The following is a 17,970-nucleotide window of genomic DNA, read 5'->3' as shown; positions in this document are numbered from 1 at the left end:
ACACCCGTGCCCCCTGACCGGATGACTGGATTTATTCCAGGGCCATGGATACCTTCATACCGGCCCCTCTACTTGGTGTGTGACTGATAATAGGTCTACAACTGACTATACCGAACCCATTATCCAGGGAACTGTGGCAGCATGATAAGAAGTATGACATGGACAAGACTTGATCTAGGTCGATACTAGAGTTTACCAAATTTATATCAGCACCATTGTGCTCAAGCCATGACAAGGTCATCATCTATCACGTGCCGCGTGACTAGGCTATTCCACAACCTTTTCATAACTACCAGTTGCCATCATCATATTTTTATTATGGTTGAATATGTATAGCAGGTATGAAATATGCAAGGTGGTGAATAATAAATATGAGCTAAGTTCGCAAACACCACACGAAATGTAACAAACATGCTTCCTTAGTTCCACGTAGTCGGGATCAAGCTCGATGCAGTTGACGTCCGGTATTTCGGTGTCGGAATCGTTGACTCCCCTGAGTGATGGAGAGGGATTGGACAGCGAGGGAGGCCTCACGTCGACGGCAGCAGATGTCCAGGGGCAGCAACTCCGATGACGCGAGGAGATCGACGACAGAGAGCCTACTGCACGGGAGTGGCCGGATCCCGAAGCAGATTGGGGCGGCCGGAGCTGGGGAAGAAGGCCCCTCGGGGACCCCTTCCTAGATCGGCTGGTTCCTAGAGGTGGAGATGGAGGATGGGGATGAGCTGGGCGAGGTCAAAAGCACTGGAGGGAAGCTCTATTTATAGGCGCCGCGAGACGAGCCACAACATTAACTCCAGCAAGCGATTCCGGCAACCCAGGAGCTTGGGCAGGCGATTAGGTGGCTAGGATCGCACCTAATCACTACTAGGGCTCCATTTTTGACCAGAGGGAGCTTGGTCATCAACTGTGGCAACGCGATGACAACACGGCCATTGCTGCGCAGTGCGGTTGCAAAACCCGTGCTCTGAACTGCACGGTGCGTGGCGACGGTCTTCGCGGAGCACAGGGTCGAGGAGGGGCACGCGACAGCAGTAGGAGTAAAGGGCGGTGCCGGGCGGCACGGGAGCGAAGCAGTGAGCTGTTGCGGTTGCTGCAGAGCCGCTGCCACGGCTTTGGCCGTCTCTGTCGGTGAGCTACCGACGAGAGGAAGAGGCCAAGCCTCCGGCTACAATTCGGATAGGAACGGGGCACAGGAGCGACGACAAAATCGCTGCTACTTGCGAGATTGACGAAGAGGGGGAGGTTGCGCTCTATCTGAAGTTTGACGCGAATTAAATTCAGACAACTTCAGTCACAGGCAGATAAGGTGCTCGACAGAAAGAAAACTCTAGCTAGAAAAATAATTTGATGCTAAAATTTGGAGGGGAGCACTCTCATTGGAAGAAAATATGCTACAAAGTTTTTCAGAATTTTTGGTGGAATTTAAGACAGGTTTGAATCAAAAATGAGTTTCTGGGGTCACACTTCAGTCAAACCAAATTTGAATCCTTCAAACTAGAGGACCCAATGTTTTTGTTGGAATAGGTTGAGGATACTAAGGACTACAAACCACCAAGGTTTGGGGTCAGGATTCCAAAGGAAAAAGGAGGTTCCTTTGAAAAATCCTTGGAGCTCAAACTGATTACACGAATTCTTATTTTTATAAATAAAAATAATTGGGGTGATCCAACCCTTTGGAAAACTTTCAAAATAAGCTCGGGGATTTGGAGAAGAGTTAAAATATTTAAAAATAGAATGGTGATTAATTCTCTTTGGAGAATTAATAAATAAGCTTATGGAGAAATCCAAATAAAAATAAAAGGACTCCAATTCAAGAGTAAAAGAAATATTCTTCAACCATTTCATTCATGGGAAAGGGACAAGAGGATATTTCTGAATTTTTTTGGTGGAGAAGAAGCTCAAAATTTTCTCTCATGGGGATTACCAAGAAAACTTCCAAATTCTTGTCAAGTCAAAAATTCAAATTTCAAGGAAATCAAGGAAAATAAAAGATGAAAAATCTTGGGCGTTACATGTGCTGATTGTGCTATTTGGAGACTCTTCTTCTTCTTCTTCTTCTTTGATCTAGGATGGGTTCTAGGCGGGCAGCCTGGGATAGCAATGATGGACGTCATTCTTTTATCTTTTTTTTGTCCATAGACTAACCTTGCTCTTCTTGATGATGATTGATTATGTTGTTGTATTAATTTGACTTTGATGTAGTTTGTGGCGAGTGTAAGCCAACTCATTACAGTCATATTTTCAGTACATGTACTTGTAATGATATCCATTCTTGCCAAACGACGAGATGCTTTTCTATCCCTGTCAAGGCCCTCACGCCAAAATAGGGATAGGACCACATCTTGGGCGTTATAAGTTGGTATCAGAGCAGTACCGACCTAGGAGCCCCCTTGATTGATCGAACTTGACTGAGTCGAGTCTAGTGAAAAGCTACTTTGAGTTTAGTTATATATCAGAGAGTAGGATTCTTTTTTGTCCTCTTCTATGCTCTGGTGAGGAATCCTGACGTAAGAATTTTAATTCTACTCCTCTTCTCACTCAATTTTTGTTAGGATCAGGCGGATATTTTTGTAATCTATATGATGTCGTTGTGACAGAGTTCTGACTTGGTGCCTCGTGCCGTGTTGATTTTATTCCGGGGAGTTGAGCGCCACAGGATTCTTGAGAACATCGCTATCACATTCAAATTTCTTAGTATCTTAGGACGGAGGATGTTCGAAATTGCTTCAATAATAGTAGTGGCGAGATAAGCCCGGCATCCCCAGTACTAGTGAAGAGAGTTCGGGGGTACCGCCATACTTGGTATCATTTTGTTTTCGAGGATCTGAGATAGATGAGTTTCTGATATCTCTCGTTATGTGTTGATGGATGTGATACACTGGACGGGTAGTGTTATTGCTAGGAGTTGAGTGATGGATTTTACTCCTTGTATCAGTGGACCCGATTGCATGACCAAAAATTTTGCGAGTTCTCAGGTTGGTATTCAAGCAGTCACTTATAGGACAATCTTCCATCAGATGCATGATGTGAAATTGGGGTTCGACATCTAGTGGATTCGTTTGTTCACGGTCGTCTTACAACGATTCTAGTTGTGTCTTAAAGAGTCCTTGTATCTTGCTACGACCCGGGGATGCTTCGTATGCTGTGTGCACCGCCTTGTACGTGATGGCTACTGTAGGATCGAGCCCATGCGATCCTATCCACGAAAATATCGAGCAGAATCTCTGTCATGAATTTATTCTGACTTGTGTTGTAAGCCTCATCCTTTGTTTTGTTGGAATATGGTAATTTGAGTTGCTTGTATATAAAGTGGTGCATTCATAACTTTCCAAGAGGTGTTCTCATATTTTTATGGGAACGCAAATTCTTTTCTCAATCAAGTTGTCTTTTTAGTTCTTCTCAACCGGAGTCATCATGTCAATTCTTTTTCAGCCGGTGTGCTTCTCTTCAAGACAATTCTATCCTTCTCAAGATTTGCAAGATCGATCTCTCATTTCTTTTCGGTGTTCATATCATCTGTCCCAAGTTGTCTTTCTTTTTCACCACCCTCCCTCCCTTTTTATTTAATGTTTCAGTTATCATCCAAGTGGAGTTCAATTCATGGATGCTTCCGCTCTCTTCTCTTGTGTGTTGTATTCCGTGATTCATTGTGAAGATCCTCAGGACTTTCAAGTTCGTCATTCTTCATTCTTGTTCCCTTTTTCGGTGGATTCAATTCAAGCTCTCTGTGTTCATCATATCCTTTTCATCCTTCAAATTGTTTCCCATGTTAAAAATTCTTATCAAGCCTCTGTTGTTTTTTCATCTGTTTCTATTCTATCTGGAGTGTTCTAGATATTTCAGAGTTTCTTGTTTTCAATCCATTCAATTATTCGAGGTGCTAACCTCATCAAGTTTTCATTTGTACTGGCGCAATCAATATTTGTTAGCAATCCATTCATCCTGTGTTTTCTTTTGAGTGGGCCCATAACCCGTAGGTTTCCCAATATCTTACCTGGCTCTTCTAATATTTTTTGGAGATCTCTAATTCTTTTTAAATATGACGTAAGAATGAATTCCGTCATTCATATTCCTTCCTCAAGGTCAATCTGAATTATTTCATCACTGGCTCAACTTTTCATATCCTTTTTTCGGAATGTATCGGTTATTCTTGGTGGTGTTCTCCTCATCATTTTCAGCTTGGAAGACCGAATGAGTGTTTCTCTCAAATCTTGTCCATTCTTTTGAAGATTCATCATTTCAGCTTTGTGTTATGATCTCGAATTGTTCTCGATCATGAGTAATTCCTTCGATATCTAACCAGTGCATTTCACAGTTGTTTTCTTTTCTTGATCCTCCGAAGGACATCATTTCAGAAGATTTCTTCGTTCTCAACTTTCAGCTTTCATCCTCAAATTCTTCTCAATTGTCGTCCCTTCGTTCGTTTCTCAATTATGCCGGTGCCTTGTTGGAAGTTTTCTGTTAGGCGGAACATGATCTCTTCATTCTCAAGGTGTTCTTCAAGATTATTGTGGTAGTACCTCAAGTATTCTTTATCTTGCATTTCAAAGAGAAATTCTTCCTCCGTTATCCTTTGAGGTGGTGTTATAGCATTCTTGTTAGTGGAGGAGTCTTGAAGCGAAGTTGTTTCAAGAATGAAATATGTAAACCCACCAAATCCTTTGATCATGAGATATTTTTGACCGACGGTTTCATCATTGAGTTATCTTGGTTTAGATTTCACCTAAAGCTTTATCTAAGGATTGTTGCTATTATGGTGATTTCATTGATCCAAGTTTTCAATGTTTCCTCTTGGTGTAAGAAGTTTGCCTCTTTTCTTGCTCCCAATGTATCTATGTTTCCGTTAGTGGCTGGTTGTAACCTCATTATTTGAGATAGTTTTCATAAGTCCACTACAAGCTTGTTCTTTTCGTTGTTAGTTTTCCAACAACTCCGTTCAATTCTTCTTGCAAGGATGTTTGCCAAATTCAATTGTGGTAATAGTTGTCATTTTCTTATCGGTTCTTTCTTCCCAATGATCTAGTTTCTATTCTCTTGTTCCGGAGTTGTTGTGATGTTGCTCTGTTTTATCGATTATCTAGTTTTATCAAGAGCGTGTTCACTCCTTTCTTATTCATTTAACCAGAGTGTTCTGTCTTCTGTCATGTTCTTTCCTTGCATATCAATTTAGTTGGATTGTTGTGAATCTTTTCAAGATCTTTCTATCTTATCAAATTTTGTCCCCTTTTCCTACCGAAGTGTTGCCGAAATTTTGTGTGAATTCTTGCTTGTTTCTCATATCATTCTTCATTTCTTTGCAACCTTCAAGGATTGTTGATTTCACTCATTTGTCACGTAGCAAATAAGATTTGCCATTTGCTCTTTCTCTTCCTCTTCCCCTTTTTCATTCTTAGATCTCGGGGCGAGATCTCTTGTTAGTGTAGGAGAGTTGGGATAGCCTGAGACCGACGCTCCAAAAGATTCCCCTTTTATTCCGTTGCCGCCGTGTGATTAGATTCTCTGTCGCATTCATCATCGCATCATGCGCATCATCTGGATTGCATCGGCAGTTTTTCAAACCTACATCCTTTATTAGTTGCCCGTTCTCTCCATGTTCGTCGTTGACCGTTTTAAGACCAACCACACACGCACGCACCCGCGACATCGTTAAAAATCTGGTTTCTAAAAGGGTGTTTAAAGTATTCTCGGTCTGGGTTGAAATTTAGTGTGAGGTCTTTTTTTAGTGTAGGTAGGCCGCCAACCAAATTTCGTCGCAAATGGAGTCCGTTTGATACCCGAATGGTCTAACGTAGCGGCACCGTCATCGGTTTATCGTCGGACGCTTTCGGTGTTTTAAAAATGTCTTGCCGGGCTACAAACCTCCCTCTCTTCCCCACTTAGCCTATTCTACACAATCCACAAGACTATCCAATCCTAGGGCGCAACCAGAGCCGTCCAATCGAGATCGGGGGGGGGGGGGGTCCGAAAACGCCCAAAACTCCTAACCATAGACCCTTTCCCTATATAAACACCTTCCGTGCCTAATTAAGCAGACCCTAGTCTTCCCCACCTCGAAACTCGTGCCAGCCGCCACCTGGTCACCTCTCCTCCCACCTCCATCCAACCAAGCACTACAAGAAATATGCTCATAGATGACGTTCTTTAAGATGTCGTTGATGAATTCATCATAAATCTATGACAATTTCATCCGAGATTGTCGTAAGCCGTTTGGGGTAATCAAATCTACATATAAATTACGATGATGTGTGTCAAAAACGTCGTAACCGCATAATATGAGATCGTAATAACTTATACGATGATTATAAAAATGTCGTAACCGCATAAGATGAGATCGGCATAACTTATACGATGATTATAAAAATGCCGCAACATGTTCTCACTATGTTGACATGTCACTCGTGGGTCCATTCTATCCCACCTCATCCTAGTTTGTGAAGCAACCTACTATTCTGTCATTCCAAAAATTCTCGAACAATTCTCATAAATAGTTTGGATCATATATTCCACAAATATGTGAAAACCCTTCCTTCCATAGTTCAAAAATAATTCAGCTATATTCATTTTCCTATTCTGTTCAGAATAGCAGTTTGTGAAGGAAGTGCTATTTCTATTTCCATGATTACACTCGTATTTTTTGGGAACTCTTTCCTATCCAAATCATTGCCTCATGAAAACTTTCGTAACGATTTGCCTAATAAATCTTTCTCAGCAAATTTTCAAAGTTTGTATTCAGCTAACAACTTCGTGAAGGAAGTACTTGATTGGAATATCGTGATGAGTTGAATCTTTTCCACATCATCTATGTGCCCAAAACATAGCTCTCCACAAAATTTTAGCCCCATCTAACAATCCATGTGAGCTGATCATCCAATCTTTGTTTCTGGTAATATTTTCATTTTGTGAAGCAACTACATTTTATATTGCTTTATAGTTGATGAAAATTTACCACGGGATGAAACTGACGATATAACCTCACTTCACCAAATTTTAGCTCATTTAATTCAGCCAGTTTCCCTCAGTATTTTTCCAACAATTATGTTCAGTAGAGAGCATTCTGAAGGAAGTACAATTTTTGTTGGGAGACGCTACGCGTCCACCGACGGATACGTAAGAAATACCCACCATCGTTATAGCCGTCCGATGTAAGCGATGTCGTCCGTCCGATCTGACATCTTCCGACCAAATAGAACCTGAAACTGCTCCTCAGTTTCAGAAACTAACAGGCTGCTGCGGTTCCGACAGACTGTGCGCCACGCAGCCACCGCGGCGCCGCCCGCAGCCACCGCCTCCAACCACCGCGGCGCCGCCCCGGTAGCAACTGCTCCAACCACCGCGGCGCTGCCCCGCAAACCACCGCGGCCCCGACAAACCTACGCCGCCCGCAACCTGCCTGAACTCCATGGCGCACCACATCGCGCGCCAGATGGTCAGATCGGACGCCAACCTAGCTGACCGAGCACGACCATCTTTATCAGCTCCAAGCGCCTTCAGGGAGCTTCCGCCACGAGCTGGATCTTCCAGTTGGTTCACAAATCCTTCGGTGGTGTTTCCTGAACCCACATCGAGCAGATCCCGTCAACAAAATTCGGTGAGACATCCAGTTTCTAAAACTGTAGCTCTGATCCAAAGTGAAAGAATGAACACCTGTGTGTTTCTGAACCTGTTCCCGAACCTGCCTAGTTTCTGAACATGTTCCTGAACCTGCCTAGTTTGTGAACTTGCTTAGTTTCTGAACCTGTTCCTGAATTTTTTTACTAGTGAAAGAATGAGCATGTTTCTAAACTTAGTTGCAGAAACAGCTGCCTAGTTTCTGAAATTAGTTGGAATAACAGAACAATGAACCTGTTCCTCTCAAAAAACAAAGCAAAGATGAGCCTCTATGGCTTCTAAAACAATTGTCTAGTTTCAGAAACATAACCTGAAAAAATTGCCTGTTTATTTGCCCCTCTGCTCCCAATTTCAGTTACTATTGATTTTGATTTTGTTCCAACTATCATATGTCATTTTTGAAGTATGATGTGACTGTTGCACAATAATTGTGTTGCAGGAAAATGTAACTGAAGGTGAAGGAAGCTATGTCGAAGATTCAGAAGGTTTGTTGTTTGCCGAAGATGCAAGGCAATATGATTCAGATGATGGAGATGTTTCTTCGCAGCCGCTGCCGCCCTATGTTGGGATGGTGTTTGACACAGTTGACGATGCTCGCAAATTCTACAATGACTATGCCTTCAAGTTGGGGTTTGGAACGCATATATCAACTTCAAAATTCACGCAGAAGAGAGGTCAAAAGAAAGAGGATGCAACCCTCATAAAAAGGGTCTTTGGATGTGTGCACGCTAGAAAGCCTGTTAAAACGGAAACCAACAGCAGTTCAGAGAGCATTGCAACTGGAACCAGCAACTCTAGTAGGCAGCCTAGTGAGGGGATGGATGTCACAAGAAAATGTCAAAAAAACAGAATGCTCCGTCATGATTGTAAGGCACATATGATTGTTGGGCTAAGGGAGGGGAGATGGACAGTGACTTGTTTTGTTGCGGAGCATACACATCCGATGATGGATCAACCGGAGCGTGTTAGGTACTACCGCTCGCACCGCAGCATACCCAGCGAGGATTACCAACTGTTGTTGACGCTGCATGATGTGAACCTCTCCAATTCAGAATGCATGAGCGTCCTTGGCAGGATCCATGGAGGTGACACTAGGATACTCCCATATGTGAAAAGAGATGTTACAAATGAACGCGCAAAGCTCCGTAGAGGGTTAACATTTCGAGACATGGATATGACAGTGAAGTATTTTGAGAGGAGGAAGGGTGAGAATCCAGAGTTTTTCTTTGCGAAACAGCAAGATCCTGCAACAAACTCAATGACTGCATTGTTTTGGGTTCATGGGAGAACAAGGGCGTTGTACCCGAAATACAAAGATTGTGTATTCTTCGATACAACATTCTGCACAAACAGATACAACATGCCATTTGCTCCTATAGTTGGTGTAAACAACCACCTTCAGACAATTGCACTAGGATGTGCCCTGTTGCCGGATGAAACTATTGACACATTTAAGTGGGTTTTCCAACAGTGGATGGTTGCGATGGATAACGAGCATCCTACCAACATCATAACTGACCAGGACCAAGCGATGGCAACAGCCATTGATCAAGTGTTCCCGAACACTTGCCATAGGTGTTGCAAGTTTCATGTGCTTAGCAATGCACGGTCCAAGATGGGAAGGCTATTGAGGAGAGATGGGGCTTTCATATGTGTTTTACACTTGTATCAACCAATCTGAAACCGTGGAGGAATTTGAGGAAGCATGGTAGCACATGTTGCATTGTTTTGAAGTTGCAGAAAACAGACACCTCAAAAATATGTGGCGAACAAGGCGCACGTGGGCTCCAGCATATTTCAAGGACAAATTCTTCCCGTTCACGAGCACAACAGGCAGGTCTGAGGGTCTCAACTCATATTTTAAGACCCTGATTCGACCAGCTGATTCCGTTTGGAGATTTGTGCAGCAATATGAAATGTGTCAAGAAACTATGCTTGATCGTGAGGACAATGCTGGATTCGCTCGTGAAACAACAGCTCCGCCTCTATACTCTCGGTAGGCACACTTTTGAGCTTTGCCCAAAATTCAAAAACAAAATAAAAATGTTGTTGTTGACCTATTTCTTTTTATGTTCTTGCATCTACAACATCGAGCGCCAAGCTGCTGCGTACTACACCCACACTGTCTTCGGTAAGTTTCAGAAACAGGTGACAGCATCTACTGGCTTCATTGTCAACCAAGACACTGACTACCAAGGGCAAGGCGTCGTGTTTGAGCTGAAAGAAACATCCTATGAGAACCTGAAGCTGTATTCTGTGCATGTTGTGAAGGATGAAGGGTTGTTTGAGTGCAGCTGCCACTACTTTGAGATGAATGGGCTGATTTGTGCACAAATAATAAGGGCGATGGTTCATCTCAATGTGCAAGCAATTCCACAACAATACTTATTGGAGAGGTGGTCCGAAGCAGGCACTACAAGGATGGGTAGGACTAGCAGGTTGCTGGACTTTGGGCACCCCTCGACAAACACACTGAAATACAACTCCTTGTGTCGAAGGTTGACATGGCTTGCCTCTAATGCATGTTGCAATGATGATGCCTATAGAATATTGGATGGTGCAATTAAAGCCCTTGAGCCTGCCATAGCAGCGGCCAAGAGAGGAGCCATGCCTGATCAACAAGCCACGCAACATAGTGAACCTCCAACACCACCCGCTGCGACAACTGTAACAGTGAATGGTGACATGCCACAACGAGAACGCTCCGATACGCTGCAAAACCCAGCTCGTGTGCCTAAGAAAGGCCGACCAACTGACAGAGAGAAGAGAAAGAAGACCCTTGTAGAGCAGCGAGATGATGAGCAAAAAAAGAAGATGAAACAACAAGGGAAAAAAGCAACAACATCGGACAAGACAACAGCTCAAAAAAGGACTGTTCGCTGCAAGCACTGCAATGAATTGGGACACAATATTCAGACATGTGGCACCCTAAAAGCTGCGATGGAGGTGGCAGCAGGGCCCTCAAAATGCCAATTCTGCTCTCGGGTTGGACATGAAGTCCCAGAATGTCAATACTTGAGAGCTGTGATGGCAAATGATCAAAGAGTTGCCCAAATAACGCAACTGAACCTGTAGGGAAAAGATAGACAGAAACAGGGAGGCGACAAAACAACAGACACAATTTTTGTTTTATTTTCATCATGGTAAATGTAAAAAAAATGTACTTGCTCTCAGTGTTTGGAAAACAGAGGCTGATACTTGTTGCAGAATCTTTTTCTTATCTATTTTTTGCAATAAAATACTATTTTAAATTTCCGCAACAAAAGTTTGTTATACACTATTTTCTGCAATGAAGGTCATGTTTTGTAGAAAAATGTTGTTGCAGAAATGTTTCGTGAACTTGAGTTACAGTAGAAATCCTGTTTCAGAAATGTGTGTAATTTTTTTGTAACAAATTGCTTTGTTGTAGAAAAATTGCCTGTTTAGTTGTCCCCATGCTCCCAAAGTATTTCATTTTGGGAGCAAAACTGTATGTTTGCTACGCGTATACCGGTTGTTCTTTTTAAAAGATCAGCCTCGCAAACCGAGGTATTGCTGTGGAAACATCCGCATCAGAGGTCGTGCCGTAGAAATCATTAAAAAAAATGGTCATGCAAAAAGTTGTAGCAAACATACAGTTTGTCCCCTGTTCATGATCTTGTTTACAGAAATAATCTTCGTTATGTTGATTTTCATTTTTGCATGGCGTGCATATGTTGCAGAATGCATCCATTAAAAAAGATTACCACTGTACCAAAAATGTTACATGAAAAAACACATTACAGAAACATGAAAAAATGCTTTTGAAACACACCATCAGGATTAGGTAACTGCCCATTTGTATTTGTATTTTGTCATGTTCACACATCAGGGATCAGGTAACTGCAAATTATATTTCTCATGCTCGAAAAAGATGGCATGCTCCAGCTACATGTGATCAATGACAAAAAAGATCAGGTAATGTCTCTGTAACACATCAGGATCAGGATGAGGTAACTAGAGAACTCAGTTGCAAAAACACATGTCGCGCACACATGCACTGAAAAAAAGAAGAAGCCTAAAACTACTAGCTAGGTCTTGTTGCGGTCGTCTTTTCACTGGAAACTATGACTTCTTAAGCAACTTTTCGAGCTCCTCCTCCGAGCTGAGGGTGTTTTGCGGATGTTTGAAAAGCTTTGCTGCGATGTACTTGCGGAAGTTGAGCAACGAGGTTGTGTCCTGATCATACACGACAACAAAAGAAAAAAAAACATGTTTAGTGATAAAAAAAGAGATTCCGCAACACAGATTCCACACAAAAAATGAGTAGAAAAAAAGAGGAAAAGCAAAAATTCATACTGTATTGAATGGCTTTAACCCCCTTGCAGTTAAGTTCTCCATGTACAGAATAGCAAACAAGCCGCAATCAAATCTGCCAGTAAAAAAAAGGTTGGAGAAAAATGAGATCACATGTATGAAATAAAAAGTTGCCAGAAAAATAATGTATAGTTGCGGAAAACAGTACGTTGTTGACTGTTTTGGGTAGCCTGATAGACTGAAGCGCTCAAACATGTCAAGATTGTGCTTCCAAGGGTTTCTTCCTCTCACCAGAGTTTTGAAGTTCTCTATCTGCAAAAATGTAAGACTGGTTGCTTCCGAAACATTGATTTGAAAAAAAAGCATGGTGAAAAAAGAAGAAAAACAAAATGCTACCCCATACCAAATTGGAACAAGGCTTCTCGAGGATGCTTACATAATCAGAGTCTCTAATGTTGGAGTCGAACACATTGAACTGTTTATGAATCAAGTTTAGAACAATGACCGCCCAATGGTCTTCTTTCACAATGGTGAAGAACAACTTCAAAATATGAAGAAGGAAAAAGGGTCACGATGGTTGGATGGTGCCGTGGATGGTTGTTTCTGAACATAGTTGCAGAAACAATTGCCTTAGTTTCTGAAATAGTTGCAGAACAATGAACTTAGTTTCTGAACTTATTTGGAAAAGCAGAACAAATGAACTTGTTCCTCTCAAAAACAAAGCAAAGGTAGAAAAATAACTGTTGTAACAGATGGAAGAAACTGCAAAGCAATTCCTCTCTCACAAAGAAGAATGCTATAATGATATAAGGGCATAGTTGCATAACAAGGTAGAAAAAAATTATTGCAATTGTAGACAGAACTTTGATGAAGAAAAAGCCTTACTTGGTCAGCTTTGGCAATGTCGTTCTTCTCACAGGCCCTTTTCAAATCTTTCGTGCAGGAATTTGTATTGAATGAACTTGGGTCCACACAGAGTTTTGACTGCATATATAAGCAAAAAACTTGCAACAAAAAAGAAAGGTGAAAGAAAGGGAATGTGGGTGTCTTCTAAAACCGACTATGTTGCGTTTCGAAATCACAAGTGACAACAATAGGGAAAAACATGATAGTTAACTCACAGCAACATGTGGTGAGAATGCAAACTTCCTTGGCTTGCTTGAACTGTACATGTGCTCAATGTTGAAACTTTCAATATAGAGTGACATCACCTCATTGTTCACATGAGCCCGCTTTTTGAGCCCGTTGATGAAATGTTTGAATGAAATATCGAAACCACCTATCCTTATGAATGAAGGGCTAATTTGTTACAAGAGATGACAGAAGCTTGGTTAGAAGTTGTGAAACTATTCCTTTGGTTTATTTTCTCTCAGCACACAAAAAGAGCAAAAAAGCGTGAAAAAACTTACAGTGGCTCGCCTCGGGGTGGGTCCTTTATCTTATAATTGGTACAACAGTACCTCTGGTATATCGCATCATCCATTGCATCAATTTTTTTCTTCTTCATTTTTGGCAACTTTGCTGCGGTTGATTCGGTCGGTGCAGCTCTCTTAAGTGTAGGATGCTTCTGATCATGGCCTTGCCCGCTGCTGAGTTCAACCTGTGCCTCCTCTATTGTATCATCAATACATGCTTCTGCCCCAAAAAAATGAAAAAAGACAGCGGATGAGTAATAGTTTTGAATCATGCATGTGCTAAGTTTCAAAAAACAAAAAGAAAGGATGATATGTTGCGTAAACAAAAAATCGCGGGAACGACTTATATAAACCTGCAGGGCCTGTTGATATTGGCGGGAACGTCGCGAGTGGAGTGACATCATAAACAGGACCGGGTGAAGCAGCGGCAGCAAAAAGGTTATCAAACAAAGGGCTCCTCGCTCGAATCTCCATGAAAGACTCGATATCAACAGCAGGCGATCGTGGAGGTGATTCAACTTGTGGCACATCCTGAAACAGCAAGGCATCAGGGCTTCCATGTTCAAACAATCCAAATGAAGGCCCGTCTTCGAGAGTTGTTTCTCCGGGTCTCCTAATCAGATTCACGCGACTGCATATATCTTCTCCCTTTGCATTGTTGCGATCATCTCCAATGTTGTTCTCACTCTCACTCTTATGGGTTTTTTTGTCAGCATTTGTTTTCCCAACTACAACTCCTGGATCAACACTCTTTGTGTTTTCCGGCTGAGAGGCTTGCTGCATAGACGAGGCAATGACGGTGGATTGAGCAGTTGATGTATTACCTTGTTCCAAGTTGTTAGGCTGCTTGGGCTGCTGTGGAGATGAAATTGTGACAGATGCATTGACAGTTCCTGTATTAGTATCCCGTTTCTTCTGCTGTTGCCGAGACGAGTTATTAGCAGTTGCTTTGCACATGCCAGGAGCGGGAGCTGCTGCTGCATGAAAAGTGACATCATGTTTCGCTTCGTCACTCCTAAATCCAGCTTTGGATGCTTCAGACAACATCAGGCCCATTCTTTTGAGGTAGATGCCCTCCAACAAACTCCCAAATGAGCTCAATGCACCTTTAAGTTCTGCAGCATGGATGTCTTTATGCTTGTTGAATATAGCACGCATGTGTGGGGGCAGCTGGAATGCATAAAAAACAAAAACCCAAGAACGGGGGAACGACATTAGCCTGAAAGTTTCATATTTTCTGTCAACCAAACAAGATATTATGCGGGGAAAAACAGAGAGTTGCAGAAAAGAAGAAATGCAAATATGGCTCACCTCTAATTCGTCAAATGCTGGTAGAGGGTGCAGCCAGTCCTCCAAAGAACCACACACATCATCACCACCCTCCGTGTTTTTCGTAGGTGGCTCATGCACATTCCGTGTTGTGCCATCAGCTTTGTTTGTAGCACCTTCTTTTGGTTGTTGGACGCCATCAGCACCAACCATATCGGGAATCTCTGTTGCGGACATACTAGCTTTGTTGGGTAACTTGGCAAGCTGCTCTATGTATGACATAAACTTGGTTGTTGCGTAAGGTGAAGTGGAGCTGAACTACTAATTTGAAAAAATGTGATAAAAAAGAATACATATTTGCATTGAAGGTATTGTTTGAACAATTTGAAAAAAAGAATACTTACAGGGCGCTTCCCGAAACCATCTTCAATGGTATCAACTACAATAATAGCGGTGAAATCCAACTCCTTCACAAAACAAGCCCGTGGCAGAGAATAATCGATGGTATGATCAACTATACATCCTCTTGGGATGTCAATGTGGTCCATGTAAATTACCTACAAAAAAGAAGAGGCGCAGAAGCCAGTGTAAAACCAATAGGCTCCGGAAAACAAAAAAAATGGGGATGCTGCGGGAATGAAGGGAAGTACCGGAAGCATTGGTAGACAACCACCAATATGGAATAATAGTTTGCCTTCATTCCTCTTATCCTGGTATTTCTTAACTTCCTTCATCGCGTCTAACAGAATATGCTCATCCCACTCAAACTCGTGGACAACACTCATGTCTTGCAAAGTGTGCAGATATTCCAAAGGCACCATATTTCCGGTACCAGGAGCTAGGACCAACGAAAGGCAAAGTAGAATCCATGTCCTATTAATGGTATCCTCATCGTCATCATCAACGTTTGATAGGACAGAGGCTGTGGTTGGTATTGGAGCCCTTTCGCCTTCCAAATAAATTTCACGGAAATCTGCTTTCCCCCTTTTCCAAAATTCAAGTGGCTTGCTTCCGGATGGCACATTAAATAGCTTCTTAACCATATCCCTTGTGAGTTGGATTTTCTTGTGGTCACTTAACGTGCAAGACATGAGAAAATCAGTACATGTTTCGAGAAAAAAGAAGATCAAAAGAATTTATGCAACATAGAAAAAAAATGAAGCAAAAACAAAAACAACAAACACATACTTGAGCAGCCGCTTCTTAATATCAATCCTCATGACTATGAAATCGACAAGTTCTTCTGGGGGAGGTGGTAAAGGGGAGATATGAAGCAAATCCCCGAAAGAGGACTTGCTTATGACATCCCTCTTTTTCTCTTTGACGGTGTTGGCTATCTCACGTAGCCGCTTCGCCGACCATCGAGTTATATAGATACCCATGCTGCAGAAACAAAAACAAATGGAAACACATGAGCTACTACAAACGCAGTCGTAAAAAATGCAAAAGAAAATGAAACATTGTATGAGAAGCATAATCTTGCACAAAGTTGCAAGAAAAAGAAAGTTGCAGGAAGCATAAGCTTGCACAAAAGTTGCAAGAAGCATAAGCTTGCACAAAGTTGCAGGAAACACAGGTCATGTTGCAGAATTTTTTACAACATAGATCAAGTTGTAGATTTTTTTTATTGCAAACAAAAGGTCTTTATATTGCAACAAAGGTCTTGCTGTAATTTATTCTTGCAACAACAATCTTGTCAAATAAATTTCTGTAAACAAAAGTATTCTTGAAGAAACTTTACAGAAGTCAAAAAATTTGCACAAACATTTTGCAACAAAAGGACTTGCTGCAGAATTATTCTGCAACTAAGATCTTGTTGCAGAAATTTGTATGTTTCCAGAATCGATGTCCGTGCGAGCCGTGACCCTGTTTCTGAATAAGATGAAGATATTTCTATGACACGAAAGGTGGACACGTGGTAGACGATGGAGGCGGTTGACGCTTAGGAGCGATCCGCCGGGAGGTAGTAATCATTTCCCTTATAAAATGGGCGACCCTACGCGTCAACAATAAATTTTCTGCAACAAAGACCTTGTTGCAAAATATTTTCTTCTCCAATATCTTGCAGCAAGATCCATGTTGCACAACCTCTTCTTTCCTATTTTTCTGCAATAAGACCCCGGCAGATCGGCCATTCCTCGCGACAATGTCGGAAACCATAGCGAACGTCAAGAACCTAGCGCTGCCACTTGCCAAAGGCCACCAAATAGTGCACATGCCAGGATTGTACTTGGAACTGTATAACCGGAGAGGCTGATCTGATCAATACTCCAACTACTATCTCTAATAGGTTTTACACACCGCACCAAAATCTTCAGTTCTCCAATCCCATGGCGGGCAGTGGCACGAAATTGAAAGGAGCACTATTAAAACAAATGAACACCACTAGAGAGAAATGAACAGCTAATTTGCATGTGCAACATCAACGATTTAGGCAAGCACACAGAATTCAAACAACACCACTAGAGACCTGAAACTGAGTTGACGTCTGAAGATATCGACACTTTCGTCAGTTAACTGAAATAGGCTTGCAATGCCATCACCAAATCACGCCCTCCCAGTTCAGTATTCAGACATTCCCCGCTGGAGACTACGGCGGATCGGCCATTCCTCGGCGGAGCACCAGGAAACTGGCCCTGCCGGCTAGCTGCGGTCGGGTTTGCTTCGGCTACGCTGCCGGCAGGCGGGTGGCGCTGCGGTGCTTTCACTACGTGGGGCAGCGGGTGGCATTGCGAGATCCAGAGGAGAAACACCCGCTGCCGGCAGGCGCGTGGCGCTGCGGTGCTTGCGGTGCGTGAGCGACGGGTCGCGCTGCGGGATCCAGAGGAGAACCGCACGCTGCCGGCAGGTGGGTGGTGCTGCGGTCCTAATGGAGCGTGGGGCGGAGGGTGGCGTTGCAGGATCTAGACGAGAGCCGTACCTGCTTGGGTCATCGACGATCGCCGCTACTCTTGAAGAAGTCGTTGTCGCCACGCGTTGTTCGCGCCGCCGTCCTCCCAGATCCAGTCGCCGTCGTCCTCCTAATCCCTCCAGCTGCGGTCAACTGCTTCCAGCTGCAGGAACAACATCGTGAAACAATTGGAAAGTTTCACGAAAACGGCCACGACTCGGTCATGGACCCGCCGGGCACGGGAATAATTTGAGCCGTTAGATCAGATAAGGATCAACGGACCAAGAGGCGGCGGACGAGTAAGACTGATCGGTCGGTGGGACGACAGAGTTTTGCATTTTTGTTTATTCAAATTTTTATGAAATTTTTACACTGCCTTAATGTGCCCAAATTATCATCCTCCTCCAAATTTCAGCTCAATCCAATCATCTATGTGAGCCTAGTTTCAATTAACATTTTCTGTCCAGATTGGCACATTGTGAAGGAAGTGTCACTTTGGCATGTCCAAAT

General features: G+C 42.7%; 1 pseudogene; it reads left to right on the top strand.

The window, feature by feature from the left end:
• Window positions 1-7,402: 7,402 nt before the first annotated feature.
• On the top strand, window positions 7,403-10,686 carry LOC123426385 (annotated as a pseudogene).
• The last annotated feature ends 7,284 nt before the right edge of the window (window positions 10,687-17,970 follow it).

Source organism: Hordeum vulgare, chromosome 2H (genome assembly GCF_904849725.1).
Source record: "Hordeum vulgare subsp. vulgare chromosome 2H, MorexV3_pseudomolecules_assembly, whole genome shotgun sequence".
Taxonomy (NCBI): Eukaryota; Viridiplantae; Streptophyta; class Magnoliopsida; order Poales; family Poaceae; genus Hordeum; species Hordeum vulgare.
Note: the sequence above shows the minus strand (reverse complement) of the source record. Positions and strands in the feature narration are given on the sequence as shown.